We start from the raw sequence: 13514 nt of genomic DNA, 5'->3' as shown, positions 1-13514 counted from the left end.
ATAGATATTACACCCCGCACAAATTGACATTAGCCATTAAAAAAAAAACATACCGAAATGAAATATGCCTTTGACAAAAGTTTAGACGCATATATTTTATTTAATAAATTTAAAGATGTAATATAATAAATCTTTTATCCATAAATACTTCAAAATATAACAAGGATCATTTTCAAAACAAATGCTTAATAAAATTTATCTGAATGAAACGTAAATTTGATGATCACTTTTGCACTCATAAACGATATTTCACTTTAAAATCTTTAAAAAGACTGCGTGTTTTCTAAATAGTTTAAATTGGAGATGCAATCCATTTTACTACTGAAGAGTGTGATAGATGACAGATTGCAGGCTTATTCCAGCGTTATACCACGTCGGACGCAGGTATGACCGTGGAATAAGTTTCTATGGTATCTATCCCAGCTCTATGTCAGGTATAACTATATGCGGAGTTAATAAGTAAGTATTTTTACTATACCATCCTTATTATATCACTATGCTTATGCGTAATTTTATCTTCTTCTTCTTCTTTTCCACATCCGCTCCTAAGTGGAGCATGTGGACCTCACCAGTTGCCCCCGGGAGACCCTATCGCCAGCCAGCACTCTCGCTTTTTCCCATGTCAATCCAGCGCCCCTTAATTCCGCCGAACAAAGTCAAAAGATCGTCATTGACGGCCTTCCGGGACGGCGTGATCCCGCAGGTTTAAAGAAGAGGCAACTAGGGTTTAGGTTTTCCCGAGGCATGCGCAGCACGTGTCCAAGCCAGGTCCACCGCATCCTCAAGACGCTCGTTATAGGAGGCTGCTGCGTCCGTTCTCGGACTTCAATGTTAGTTATAAAATCGAACCACCTTATACCTAATATTCTTCTCAAGCACTTACTCTCAAAACTCAGAAGTTTGGTGTTTTGAGCTAAGGTTGAGTTTAGGTAAGGTGCCAAGATTCACACCCATATAGGAGAACTGGCATTATACAAGAGTTGAATAATCGGCATTTCGTTTTGACCGAGTATAGACTAGAGTTCCAGACAACACGCATCATGTTAAAAGTTGCTCCAGCAATTCCTAGGCGGGTTGCGAGCTCTTTATGCATGCTTCCATCCTCAGTTATGTGTACTCCCAAGTATTTGAAGCTGTCAACTTCCTCAATCCTCTGTCCATTATTATAGAGAGGCTGATCAGGGTCAGGACAGGATTTGTTGCACATAATCGTGAGTCTTTTTTGTATTAATATTAAGACCCAGACGAGTTGCGTTTTCCTGCAGTGTGTCAACAATTTCCTGAAAATCACCAACAGACTTTTCAAAAAGGACTGCATCATCTGCATATTCCAAGTCGCACAACTTTAGGGGGGAGTTCACTTCCATACCTCGATCAGTAATTTTATACCAGGTTAATAAGTAAGGCCCTATGTATAAAACGTATTTGACCAACAAAAAATAAGTTTATCGCGGGGAATGTTCCTCTGAAGTTTCGCGGATCGGCCCTGAAACCGTCTGTATAATACACTCTATAAACACACTGTATAATACAGTGGCATTGCCAACGTCGCCAAAGGGAAAGTTCAAATCTGACATTCGAATTTTTCGCCATTTATTTATTTATAATATTAAACTTTCCATCAATCAAATCTATCACATACACACGTGCGCGCGTTTAGTTACAGCTAAGTCATATGTATAGTGGAGGTTAGGCAATTAGTACCTGAAGTGCGTATTCGGTTATGATATCCGAATGTGTAATTCGATATACAGTAAAAACATCTATCTATCGTTCCTCGAATAATCGTTTTCCCGGATGTGTCGTTTATTACTTCCAACTCCGAAATAATTTCATATAAAACATACAAAAATTGATCGCATCGATCGTTTCTCTATCTACCATCTTACCGCATTCATCGTTTGAACGATGCGCATTTGACATAATTTAATTTTTTTTTTTTTTTTTTTTTTGTTACAATCCATTTATTCAATTCCTTGCTTATTTTTACAAGGATTTTTTACGTATATTACATATCATAGTTTCTTAAATACTTAAAGTTTGTTACATTTTTTCATAATTGACTTTTTTTTCAAAGTCTTTACATACTAATATTATTTTACATTATAAGATATCACATTTTTTTAAAATTTTCACACGGTTTTTTTTATATTTTTCATTATATTTCATTTCAAAATGTTTGTAAAAACTTAAAAATAGTTGTTTTTTCAAGATACACTGAATTTGCCTCTTATGCAGGGTAATCACACTATAGGAGTATTATATTTTGTTTTATATTGTGGCTCTTGAGTCAAGTTCATTAATTTGTTTTATTCTTGTTACTATGGTTTTCAGAAAAAACACATATGCTGGTCTTGTTTCGTTATGCTTGAGTACTTCTATTGGTTTATTAAAGTCTATATTTTTCATTTTGTACAGAAAGTCTATTTTTAACCTTTCAACATCAAAAATGCTGCATTTAAAAATTAGATGTGTTACATCTTGAATTGACGTTTGATCACAGGGACATAAATTCGTATTTATTAATTTAAATCTGCATAAATATTCCCTGAAAGCGCCATGGCCAGTAAAAATTTGGGTTAGTTCAAAAGATCTGTTTGTTTCATTTAATATATTTATGCAATCTTCTACATTGCCGAAGAATATCTTAGTTGTTTTTCCTTTCTTTGAGCTCATGTATTTTTCGTCCCATTCTTTCGTTGAATTTATTTTAATCATTTTTTTAACATAGGATATCGGAATTTCATCATAGTTTGGTAGTGTTTTCATTTTGGTTGCTTTCTTTGCGAGGCTATCAACAAACTCGTTTTGAGTATGGCCTGCATGGGCCTTTATCCAAGTTAGGTATATTTTGTTTTTAACGTCCTTGTTCAGTTGTCCAACACGTTTTATAGCATGAACGATTTTATCGGCTGACCTCATGTCGCTAACTGCTTGGATGCTTGAAAAGCTGTCACTGTATATAACGATTCGCTTGTTAGTAAGACGTTGCAAACTCCAATTAAGTGCTTCTTTTATAGCTATGAGTTCACTCTGATATACTGTACATTCTTTGGCTAGTTTTAGAAGTTTTTTGTAGATTACCTGCTCGTTTATGTATACTACAAAGGCTGCTCCTACACGGCTATCTAGCTTGCTTCCATCGGTGTAAATTTGGATGTCATGCATATTATCATTCAGCACGGAGTTATTTTCAAAAATCACTTCAATGGCGTTCAAGGCAGCTGGGTGATCAAGTTCACTCACATTCACTAGGGTTTGAATTATTCTGTCGGATGGGATTTCTTCGGCTTTGCCATACCTTTTTACGTTATAAATTTTTTTTCTTTCTGAGATGGCAATTTCTAATGGTTTTATACCAGCCAAAATTAGTGCTGCATCTGTAGAGATTGTGCGATAGCCCTTAGTTATCTTTATGGCCATAAATCGTTGCAGACTTTCGAATTTTTTTATGTTTTTCTTCTTGCTAGCACAATCTCCCCAGACGCTTGCTCCATATGTAAATATCGGTGTGAGTATATATTCATATAGAATTTTTATAACCTCGCTTTTAAGTCCCCACGTGGCTTTAGCTGCTCTAGCTATTTGTTTAAAGATACAAAAGATTAATTTAATATTTTGTGTATGTTCTAATGCGCAGAACGTTCGAAAGAGATATAATGACAATTAGAACAAGTTAAAGTTTCTGAAGATGATTGGCTAAGACTCGACACACAGACGAATTTCAACAATTTTGTCACATTTGACGACAATATCCCAACTTGTGGGATAGAAACTATCGAAAGCTCGTGTGACACAAGGTTGAAGGAGACAGCTGAAGAGGCCGATATTGATGAAGAGGAGCCGTAACCTGTACCGTCATTTTCAGAAGCATGCTCTATCTTCGAAAGATAAAAACATTCTACTACTCACATTCAATAACTGATGCCGAAAAAAATATTATTTGCAAAGCGGAAAATATAATGTTGACTTACGGGAATAAAACAGTAAAAAAAACAAACGTCGATGAAAGATTATTTCCAATGCAATAAACTTTAATATTTTTTTTGTTTTTGTTCTGCTTTCTAATTTTATTTAAATACATTTATTTACACAAATCTTTTGAAGTTCTTTTACATTCGCTATATTTGGAATTGTTTCGAATATATACGTTAGTCTTTTAAGTTTATTTGTAATATTTTCAATCTGCTGTTTCCACTTTAAAATTATTCGATTATTTCCTTCAATCGGTTACAAGCTACAACCAATACGTGTAACAATCATTTTCAGGTCGGGCACTCCCTGCCTCGCTGGCTGTTTCTGCCCAAGGCAATTAATTTATTATTACTAAGTATATATTATGATTAGACCAATCAAAACAGAGCACGTGTGTACGTTACTGGTTCCTGTATCCAAGGGTATAATGAAATTATGTGAATGGCGTTATTCGTTTTCTTTAGTTCAATAATTTATATTGCAGCATTGAAGGATATGAAACACAATGAGGAAGTTCAGTGTTACGGGAAATCGGATGTACGAGGCATGTTCAGAAAGTAAGTGCACTACCGTACATTCACCGAGGTTGGACCGCTGTGCGCGCGCAAACCACGAGCCCACTGCGTGATATCGCATAATTGCCCAATTTCAAACCACGACAAAAATCTATACGGCGTGATAAAATACAATACGGCGGATCGATATTTATTGTTTTACAATTATTTTTTCATTTAGTGCCCGGCAAACGCAATAACCAGTACACCATAAGACCGACTCATCTCCAGATAATTTCCTTTTGCAGGATTTTTACCTGAGAGTACTCGCTAAATTGAAATAATGATTTTGATAAAATTATCATCAAAATCTCTTTTGTCAAGTTTTACTTTATTTTTTGAACCGGGTTTTGGTCCCGTAGCTAGTGTTGCGGACTCACAGAGCAGAGGTCCGAGGTTCGAACCCCACTCTATCCCAACTTGATTTCCATTTTCTAATAGTGAGTTATTTACAACTCGTTGATAATGCTCACCGAAATTGAAATATTTGGGTATATTATAAGAACGCTAATACAAATTTCTATTATTTTTTTAAATAATAATATAATGGGTGTTCTTTAAACCATGTCACATCCGAAACCACGATGATCAGTATGGGCAAGAAAACCTATTAGCATATTTAAAAAAATATTTAGAATGAAGAAAATTAAAAAACAAATCGTTGCTTACTTCTGCAGGGGAGAAGCGAGGGTAGCGTGGCCGTGCGGTTGACGGTGTATCAGAATCCCCCTTCCCCCTCCTCGTTTCTCCCCTGCAGAAGTAAGCAATTAACTTTAATGTTCCAATATGTCTTCTTGCTCATACTGACCATAGTAGTTTCGGATGTGACAGGGTTTAAAGAACACCCTGTATTGACCAAGACGTTTTTATTGATATTTTTTATTAAAATCATTAACTATAGAGTACGAATGTATAAATATTATCAAATTGAAATATATTTTACTGTGCCGTTTAGATTAAGACGATATGTGTGAAATAGGCTATTCTCCGTCGGATATCACGTAGCCGGTTTGTTTATTTGGAAATTCTTGTAATAATGAACAGACTTCAGATTTTTAAATTTGTTTAGAAAAAGTTAATTAGTATTTTTTATACACTTGTTGACTATTTTTCCACATAATCGCCATCCCGTTCAATGCGGTGGTGGGCCGTGGCACGAGCTTCTTTATGCCTTCCTGGACGACCTCTCCAGCCAGGTCAGGGGTATACAAGGGGGGGTTCAAAACATCCCAACCGAATGAGTCCAAGAGCGCCTTGTTGGCTAAGGCTGACAAAAAATAACCTTTTTTGTTTTTGTTTTGTACACCATTTTGTGAAAATGGTTTAAATTATATTGATATGGTATTTGTTACACTCAATATAGTGTTAAGTTTCCGCAAACCAAGTTTTGTAAAATTTCAATTGAAAATAAACGTAAAAATTACATTTTTTAAATAAAAAATTGTAAAAGCGCCATCTATGAATAATTAGTTTCATATTTTCGTTTAGAATCACCTTAACTTCTTTTTGTACTGCCATACCGAGTCGTGAAATGTATCGAGATCTAATCGTTGCTCATTCTCAGTACAGTAAGTAATTTATTTTTTAAATTTTTATTTTACTAACATAAACGGCAAATCTGCCTTTTACAAAAATTTATAATACCAACATATTTAGCTTAATATATATATATTTTTTTAAAACATAAATTTTCTTCATACCCAAGATTTATAAAAAAAATTAAACCTAAAAATTATACAAGATTTATATTTAAAAAAATAACCTAAAAATTATACAGCATATTCAGTAGAATGTTTAAATAATAAAACATTCTACAGTAATATAACAAGAAAATCGTTAATACTGTTTCATACAGCTAGGCAAAGTGAATAAAAAATTGCACATATATATTATGAAATGTATAAATAAATTAATATAATTACCATTCACCATCTTTGAAAAAGTTCAAAAGGTTTGTTCTATAGGAACAATACTAGGGTATTAAGTGTAGGCACTTAACATATCCGATATGTGGGAATAATCATATTAGTGAACTATTAAACGTATTAGAAAATGTAAATACATATTTATTAGATTAAAGAATATTTTAAAAATCAAAAATTTGAAAATAGCTTATTACTCAATTTTACAATCTTTGTTACAATATGGTATTGTAGGATGGGGTTGTGCATATGCCAATATATTAAACCCTCTTAAAATAGTACAAAGATTAATTATTAAAGTGATTTTAAAGAAATCCTCAACATTCAATACGGAAAGTCTATAACATATTTAAGGTTCATACAGTACAGACACTCTTTATAAAATAAATTCCATTATACAAATTTATAAAGAGGAAAAAATAAAAGAATTTTAGATGAATAAGTCACTCAGATACCAAAATAATATTAAAATTCCTAAATTCCACACAAGTCATGGTCAAAATAGCTTTGTCTTCAAAGGTGTAAAAAATTATAATAATCTCTCCAATGAACTAAAAGCAATTAAAAAAAATATAAAAATATATTTTTTTGAACAAGTGTAAAAACTGCATTAAATGTTAATTAGTATGAATGTATTATTATTTTATGTTTTTTTCTTTATATATTCTGTGTTTTTTTCCCCTCAAATACTCGTTTATTCAAAATTATATAAACTCTTATAAATAAACAACTACAACAGTGTAAGTCACTCTTCAAGTACAAGAGTTAGTTCATTTTTTGGAGAGTTACAGTGATAAAATTTACTAGATGTATAAAAGTAGATCTGTATAGAATTTTTAAAAAACATGTACCTTTTATGAAATTTATAAATAAAAAAAATTAAAAAAACTATTGCCGAGTTCATGAAGTCGGTTTAATACGGCATTACAAGTATACACTGTCCGTGAATTGTTGCTACAAAACGGTGGCACTTGTCTAGTCATTCTTCCAGGCACCCTGAAGTTGATGAGAGATAACAGTTCAGGGCAATCCCATATTGAATTTACAATTCTATCATTCAGTTTTTACAAGTATAATGTTTTTAGTAAAAAATCGTAATTTAAAAATTCATGACTGATTCTAAGTTTAAAATTTATATACTCAGTTTAAGCATTTACGGGGCCTTTATAATGTCTAGACTCCTATATTCCCTTCTCTAACATGTTCTCCATCTCTGTTGTAATATGTCAATAACTTTTTGTAGTGCAACACCAACTGGTCCTTACACTCTAGTCAATATACCACGTAGGCTGTCCGCGTTATTTTTAAAACGATTTATCTGCCTTTTTTATTTCTGACGAATGTGGCTTATATTGTTGACATGCTCGGCGTAATCAGTTGACGTGTTTATACTTAACAGTTTTTAATCAATTTCTTCTAGTGAACTCGGATGTGAGAGCAAAATCAATATTAAGTGTGGGGATTTATCGATTAAGCTAACATCCAGGCTACAAGTTACTGACCCCATAGAATTAGTATATAAAATGTTATTCAATATTTGTATATAACTTATTGACTTTTCTAGACATATCTACCGGTTTCGGGACGTACCCGTCTCTTCGTCAGGATACCAATTAAATCAACATGCGAAATCCACTATACACCTTCACCATAGTTACGATCAAAACTTGACAGGAGTGGAATAAAGGGAATATAGTTTATTTGGTTATTAATTATTTCTTTCTTATTATGAATCGCTTTTTTAATGTCGTCTAATTTTAATATTTTATTTTCAACATGAAAAACTTTTAATCCAGTGTCTTTATTGAAATTATGATTATTTTCTATCAGATGGTTTGCGAGTTTTGAGCGTATCCATCTCAAATTACGATTCCCATCCTTACAAGGCCAAGAGACTTGATTTATTAGTTCCATACGAAGCACAATATTATTTAATATTACTATTATTTACTATTATTATTTTTTGCACCACAACATGCCAGGAGGCCCAATTATAGTGGTGAATTACATCACAGAACACCCAGGCTTGAGAAAAATCACATTTAATTTTTGTGTTCTCACCGGGAATCCTACCCGGAACCTTTCGTGTGTGAGTCAAGCGTCTTGACCGCTACACCACGGAGGCCGCTATTGATAGAATAAAATAGGATAGAATTCATTAGTTGAGTATACCTCGATAAAAAGGCTTGTATAGCTTTGAAACCGGTCGGTAGAAAAAAAGTGGTTGAAAACAAAGTTTATTACAAACAAAATTACTTGTAATAAACTTTGTTTTTAACCACTTTTTTCTACCGACCGGTTTCAAAGCTATACAAGCCTCTTTATCGAGGTATACAAATAAGTTTAAAGAAAAATTGTGTTCTGCCAAGGTACTATGGACAATAAATATGGACCTATAAAATGGTTCCTTGTATAAAATGTTTTAATACAAATAATGAAATACATGCTAAAACGATCATGTTATTAATTATAACAGGTGTACATTATTAAATATAAATTGTTATACATACTTACACTATATCAAATGTAACAAATAAAAAATAACCTTCACTCTTTGATCTTGAATATTCAATGTCAAATATTATCAAATTGTTTAGTAGTTCAGAAAAAGTGGCGGTGAGAGGTTTTGTTTTTTGTTTTCCGTATCCATATCCCAAATGCACTATCAACGGTTCTGAAATAAACTCTGCTTTCTACATTTCAGGTAAAATTATATTTTTTTGTATTACTTTCCAAATCGTTGAAATCAACCTTAGTATCTACTGAACTACGTTTTGTAAAGAGATCTTGGAAAAAAATGCGTTTGAGCATATTTAATTTCATTAGCATCATTCCCTTTCCACACCTAATGATGCATAGGGCACTGCATTGGTACACCAATCGCAGCGTATCTTGATCATTTTGGTTACATTAATGTAAGATGATCAGTCCTTCGCTTCAGGTACCAGTCCAGCGACTATGAAATATTCTGGTGTGAAAACACCCTTTGAAATAAATATTTCATATCAACCATGTCGGGAATCGAACCCGGCGGCCTCCGTGGAGTAGTGGTCAAGATGCTTGACTCACGTACGGAAGGTCCCGGGTTCGATTCCCGGTGAGAACACAAACATTAAAATGTGGTTTTTCTCAAGCCTGGTTGTTCTGTAATGTAATTCACCACTGTAATTGGGCCTCCTGGCCTGTGCAAATAAATGAAATGAAATGAAAAAAATCTCTCGCATGGTAGGCAAACGCGCTAACTATTTCACCTTGAGGCCGATTTAATTTATTAATTTTAAATTTACAGAATGATGAGTTACGACAAATGTCGAGATCCGTATATTAGGGAGAGTTGAGATAAGCAATATCGACACAATTTATTTATTTATTTATTAACGGACATTGTCCATGTATACAATTTATAGGGTTTAAATATTACAATTAAAGAATAGTTTAAAACATTAAAAAAGGAAGAAAAGAAGCATTAAAAAACGCAAGAGACATCAAGACAAGATCTGGACTATTTATTTAGTGCTCGTTTAAATCGTTGTAAACTTAAAACAAAAAAGTCCAGATCTTGTCTTGAGTTAACAATACGACAAAGACGGGCCATTGGAGAATTAAAGCCATAGTTTGTTCTATGCTGATCGATGAACACTACTTCATTGTTTCTCAACCTACGAGTCGGAATATTGAATTTTACTTGTCCAAGTAATGATGGAACATCGATTATATCATTTAGTATGCCGAACATATATATGGAATCAATATTAGTGCTACGTTATTGTAGACTAGAAATATTTAACATTGACTATGTCAGCATACGAATAATAACCTCTCTCTAGTCTAAGCTTCCATGCTACTTTTCGAAGCAAGCGAATTGAGAAAAGAGTTTTGCGTTGGTTAAACATAAAGTTAACACGAAAGAATGGCTGAAAAGATGCGAACGTTGATGGATGCAGAAATTGAGAAAGACATGACATGAAGAAATCCTACAAATATTTGAAGGTGGACATGTCAAAAGTTGGAATAATAGGCGTGCATGCATGGTAAGATGTATGAATGTAGAGGAAGCGAGGTCTGTTTGCAAAGGTTCTTAGCCCCACGGAGTTAGGGATACGTTATTATTTTCTGTAATATTTTTATTTTATTAACATAAACGGCAAATCTGCCTTTTACAAAAATTTATAATACTAACATATTTGGCTTAATATTTTTTTTTTTTTTAAAACATAAATTTACTTTTACCCAAGATTTATAAAAAAAAATGAAACCTAAAAATTATATAAGATTTATATTTAAAAAATAACCTAAAAAATATACATCATATTCAGTAGAAAGCTTAAATAATAAAACATTCTACAGTAATACAACAATAAAATCATTAGTACTGTTTCATACATCTGGGCAAAGTGAACAAAAAACTGTATATATTATGAAATGTATGAATAAATAAATATAATTAGCATTCATTATCTTTGAAAAAGTTCAAAAGGTTTGTTCTATAGGAACAAACCCTACACTAAATATATCAGATACGTAAGAATAACTATTGCCGAGTTCATGAAGTCTGTTTAATTCGGCATTAAAAGTATAAAAAAGACAGTGATATGGCGTTATATCATACATCATACTCGTATCTGCCTCTGAAACGGCGTGATGGTTTGTTTATTTTTTGTTTTTTTTTTCTGAGTTCAGTGATGTAAATAAAAAGACAAGGTCAAGATTACATTGTTATGTCCTCTTGTGCAGTGGTGTTGTGGGAGCTATCTGGCGCATACCACTTCTATGTATTTTAAATGATCAGAATTACACTGTTCTCGCGTGGTGTGTCATGGTTCATGGTGCACCACCGATGGAGTCCCGATTCAAGGATTTTTAGTCTGCGCTAGAGTGATGGAGGGAGATTACAACTCACCACATCAATGTGTTTTTAGAAACGTTTCCTTAACGTATTCAGTCGCTGTTTACAGCTACGCAAGCACGTCTTAACGATGTCAAATACGATGAATGATTAATAAAATCGACAGACGAGCTCTCATCACACCTTACCACTACACAACATGATACAACAATGTAAGCCTACCTTAATGCCGATGATATCTCTTACGCCATTAAAAAATATACATAAAAATACCCACTTCATACGTATTATATTTTTCTTAAATTAATTACTGCTATAAAAACGATAATTATGTGATCAGCTCTCTTTGACTTTAAACCTTTTTTTAAATGTTTCTTCAACTTTTAAAATGACATGTGGTTGCGAATTATGTGAATATGCATTGGTCAAGTATTGTCACAACTTCTACATCATTTTTACCCACAACCACTGTTCACCTCTCACCTTAGTATCCTTTGATCACCCGCCACATTAAGACGTCGTGTCGTGAATCGCGCGTTTATTTCGTTGAACGTGTGTCGCATCACTGACTTTGTTTCCACCAACCGCCAGTGTTGAGCTCCATATCGGGGGCTTACCCCTGTGTTGCCGCTCGCGAATGACCAGTCGGACCACAGCAATTCAATCAAGAACGAAGATAAGGTTAATCGCATCTATTCCTAATCCATCTCATTTGTTGGGGTTGTGACCGATTGACACTGTATACCGCATATCAAGGATACCCACTTATTTTCATTAAATATTAAATACCGTCCACTCCGCTGAATAATATTGTAGAATCCCTAGGGCTTCGCCCCCCGCAATTTCTCGCCCCGTACCCGTGTGGGAATTCGTTTTCCCACCATCCTGATTTTTTTACATTATTCCACACTTGTTAATGTGTTTTTGCACCTTAACCACACACTATAGGTAAATGTTATAATTCGAGTGATAAAATCAAATTGATAACCACAAAACGTACCTATTCTAATCACTGTGGTCATATCCACAATATTTTGTATGCATAAAAATACTATGTATAATCTACAAATTATTATTTTCATACTGTAAACTTGCTGAATTAAAAACGATGGACGTTTACGAGTAATATTTGTATAACACCGTAATTGTTATACATAAAAATTATTTATTTTATAATTATTGGTTTGGTTTGGAAATAAATATTTATAAAACAAAGATTATGAGTCCAACAGGATGAGACCTTTTTTGTTAACAATAATAAAATCAATTAAAATAACTTTTTGGAATGAACGAAATTTATAAAAATAAAATTTTTAAAAAAAGCACATGGTTGCTTACTTCTGCAGGGGTGGGGGGGGGGGGTCTTATACACTAACAACCGAGCTCCCTTCACTTCTCCTCTGCAGAAGTAAGCAACCATTGGTTTTTAAAAATATTTTATTCAAAAAAAAAATTTTGTTCTAAATATATTTTTTTAAATATGCTAATATGTCTTTATATCTAAACTGATCATCGTGGTTTCGGATGTGACAGTGTTTAAAGAACACCCTGTATATATCTAGGACACAAATTCAAACATGGTAAAGATAACCAGATAGCGGAGTTACCAAGAAAAATAGGGCTAAGTTGGGCTGCTTTCGGCAAACTTAAATATATTTTTGAAAATAAAGAAGTCCCTATATGCTTGAAAAGACAAGTATATGAATCGTGCATATTGCCGGTGACAACATACGGATTAGAAACCATATCTATAACACAAAAAAGTAGCCAGAAATTAAAATGCACTCAACGATCCATGGAAAGACATAGATGCTCGGTGTATGTCTAAGAGACGAAGAAATTGAGAAATAAGGCGCTGAACCGGATTCGTGGATATCATAGGTCGTGCAGCGAAATTTAAATGGTAGTGGGCAGGACACTCGGCGAGACAAAATAATGGCAGGTGGACACCCAGAATAATAAAGTGGAGACCATGGGCAAACAAAAGAAGTGTTGGAAGGCCACAGAAAAGATGGGTAGACGACATTGCCTCGATTGCCGGTAAAACGTGGATGATGAAAGCGGGTGATAGGAAGGAATGAAGACGTTTGGAAGAGGCCTTTATCCAACAGTGGAGAGAATAAGGCTGGAGAAGAAGAAGAATCATAGTTATTTATTATTTCAAAGGCAATTTAATGAAGATACGTACAAAAAAAGCTATTTGTCGATACAATTCCA

The 13514-nt window shown here is 33.6% G+C and overlaps 1 protein-coding gene across 4 annotated transcripts in view; it reads left to right on the top strand.

Annotated features, from left to right (window-relative positions):
• Positions 1-13514, top strand: part of Ctr1A (Copper transporter 1A) — a 62461-nt gene that overhangs the window by 12368 nt on the left and 36579 nt on the right. The window contains exon 1 of one of the 4 annotated variants that reach the window (XM_088223861.1): positions 9056-9155. The exons of the other annotated variants lie outside the window; for them this stretch is intronic. The gene's annotated coding sequence lies outside the window, so the exon portion shown is untranslated. Of the gene's footprint in view, positions 1-9055; positions 9156-13514 lie in introns of those variants that run through there. 4 annotated transcript variants of the gene reach the window in all.

This window comes from Micrasema longulum, unplaced genomic scaffold, assembly GCF_059751315.1.
Source record: "Micrasema longulum isolate JH-2025_06_02 unplaced genomic scaffold, ASM5975131v1 h1tg000252l, whole genome shotgun sequence".
In the NCBI taxonomy this organism is placed as follows: Eukaryota; Metazoa; Arthropoda; class Insecta; order Trichoptera; family Brachycentridae; genus Micrasema; species Micrasema longulum.
The sequence above is the reverse complement of the archived record's forward strand: the minus strand, read 5'-3'. Positions and strand labels throughout refer to the sequence as shown.